This window comes from Pseudochaenichthys georgianus, chromosome 8 (genome assembly GCF_902827115.2).
Source record: "Pseudochaenichthys georgianus chromosome 8, fPseGeo1.2, whole genome shotgun sequence".
Classification (NCBI taxonomy): domain Eukaryota; kingdom Metazoa; phylum Chordata; class Actinopteri; order Perciformes; family Channichthyidae; genus Pseudochaenichthys; species Pseudochaenichthys georgianus.
Genome location: NC_047510.2, coordinates 22,229,928 through 22,232,444, shown reverse-complemented (window position 1 = coordinate 22,232,444; position 2,517 = coordinate 22,229,928). Strand labels below are relative to the sequence as shown.

The following is a 2,517-nucleotide window of genomic DNA, read 5'->3' as shown; positions in this document are numbered from 1 at the left end:
TATTCTCAAAATTTTCAAAATTCGCCGAACTGTATTGTGGGTAGCATGGCAAGGCGTTGCAAGCCTCTCGAGCGTCTATCGGCGTCAAAAGTTCAACAATGTTCAACTTTTGAGGCTCGAGGCTTGCTCGAAGCTGGCGTCAGCCAATCAAATCCCGTTTTTAATTTTAATTCCCGTCATTACAAGCGCTAGCCAAGCAAACCGCGTGTATGCAGGTCTCGACTATTTTCCTTATGTCAGAAAATGGAGGACAAATTAATCATTTCCGTGGCAAATGTCCCAGTCTTGTATGACTGTACTCTGTTCACCTACCGGGACCTAAACCGGAGGAACCAGGCATGGCGGGAGGTGGCAGAGACAGTTGGTGAAACTGGTAGGTTTTCAACTGTTTGGAGAGTTTATATCCAGTTTACTTCGTTTTAGCATTGAACAGACAGCTAGTAATGTAGCACAATAACATATTGTGGTGACCACCTTCGATGCATCGCCTCCGACTCCCATATCTCTCGGCACTACAATATCATATAATAATAAAAAAATATTATAATAAGTATAAGCATAATATATAACATAACATATACTACATGCACAGCTATCAAGCATAGGCAGTATATTTAGCCAGCTAGTAATGTAGCATAACATATAATATATATTAATAAAAAAATATTATATATAAATATAAGTATAAGCATAATATATAACATAATACATGCAGAGGGTGTCGTTTTTCTCATACTGATATTCTGAACAATCTGTGTTGTTGTATTTGCTGTAAAGTGTCTCTACTGTAGGCTAATTTTATTATATGTACAGCACTTTGGCTCGACCAAAAATCGTTTATAAATGTGCTATATAAATACAACTTGATTTGATTCACAGCTATTAAGCATAGACAGTATATTTATCCAGCATAGAATGTAGCATAAAAATAGCATTCATTAATGGAGGAATAATTCACTTTATTATTTATTAACTTTATTATTTCATTTCATTTCATTAGAGAACGTCTGCAAGAAAAGATGAAAGAAGTCTGCTGTCTGCTGTGACCAATTGCCCAGCCAACCCCACCAGTGGTGGAGGAGGACGAGGACTTTCAATTCTTTAAGAGCCTCTTGCCCACCATGAGGCAGATGACAAAGGCACAGAGGGCAAGAGTCCGCCTCGGGGTACACCAGCTCATTTTTGAGGTGGACCAGGAGAACAATGTATAATTTTATAATTTTTTCACACATACTGATCCACATTACATTTTTTTACACTCATCACACACACTTCACTCAAATTCACCAAATAAAACATTATTTCAAGTATGTTATGGCTATACTGTGTCTTCACTTGTTCATGTGGTTTGTCAGTTGCAACATACCAGAAGCTTCATGTATGTCGGTATATATAATGTGCTTTCTTCTGTAATTGGTCATGTGAAAACATATTGAAATTATGAGTGGTTTATCAGTAAAAACAGGGCTGAAAGAAAAAGGTTGTTAGTCATATCATAATATCAATTCAAGAAACATGTTTATTAGCAATGTTTGATTTTAAAATGGCTCATTTGGAACATTTGCTCTTTAAAGAAAATGGGTAGCTCTTAAAAGAGCTTTTGGTTTGGAGGAGCCATGGTGACCCTACACCACGTTATGCTGCCATGACACTACACCCTCCTCATTCAAATAGGAGCAGAAGGTCTCCCGCAGTTGGATGGATCGGCGTGTGGCGTTGTTGGAGCCCATCCTCGGTGCATCACACAGGGTTGGAGTAGCTTCACCCGTGGACTCTGCGATAGGTGTGCGTGATGGTCTTCCTATCGTCTTCCTGCGGAGGAAGTTGTGCAACACACAGGTGGCCTTCACACACAACTCTGTTACCTCCGGGCTGGTGGTGATGACATGCCTGAGCATTCTCCACTGGGATGAGAGGATGCCAAACGCACATTCAACAACCAACCTGGCCCGGCTGAGTCGGTAATTGAACAGCCTCCTTTCACGGGTGAGGTGACGTCCAGGGAACGGACGCAGCAGGTTGTCCAGCAGCGGAAAAGCCTCATCTCCAACGAAGACATGGGGAGAAGGCCGAGCCGCTCTGCTCCTGGGATGACGGTGTCAGGTGGTAGCTGCAGACTGCCATCTCGGAGGCTCTCTCCAAAAGCGGAATTCCTCAGGCTTCCACTGTCGCTGCTCTTTCCAAATCCTCCGACATCCACTACCCTGAAGAGGTACTCAGCATCCACGACAGCCAGCAGTACCAAGGAGTGGCTGGACTTGTAGTTGAAGTAGAGGGACCCAGAATTTGCCGGAGCCTGGATCACCACGTGCTTCCCATCTATGGCACCAACACAATTTGGAAAGTTCCAGCGCTCCTGGAACCCAGCAGCGATGGCTCTCCAGTCCTCGGTCTGTGGTACCGGCATGGTCTCCTCAACCAGCGCGGTCCAGATGGCACCCGCAACCTCCCTGACAATGACAGCCACGGTTGCATGCCCGACCCGATAGCTGAATGATATGGTCCTGTACGAGTCAC

The 2,517-nt window shown here is 43.8% G+C and overlaps 1 protein-coding gene across 1 annotated transcript in view; it reads right to left on the bottom strand.

Moving 5' to 3' along the window:
• The window catches only part of LOC117450595 (cytochrome P450 2K1-like), a 66,107-nt gene that overhangs the window by 2,199 nt on the left and 61,391 nt on the right, over positions 1–2,517 (bottom strand). The window lies entirely within an intron of this gene.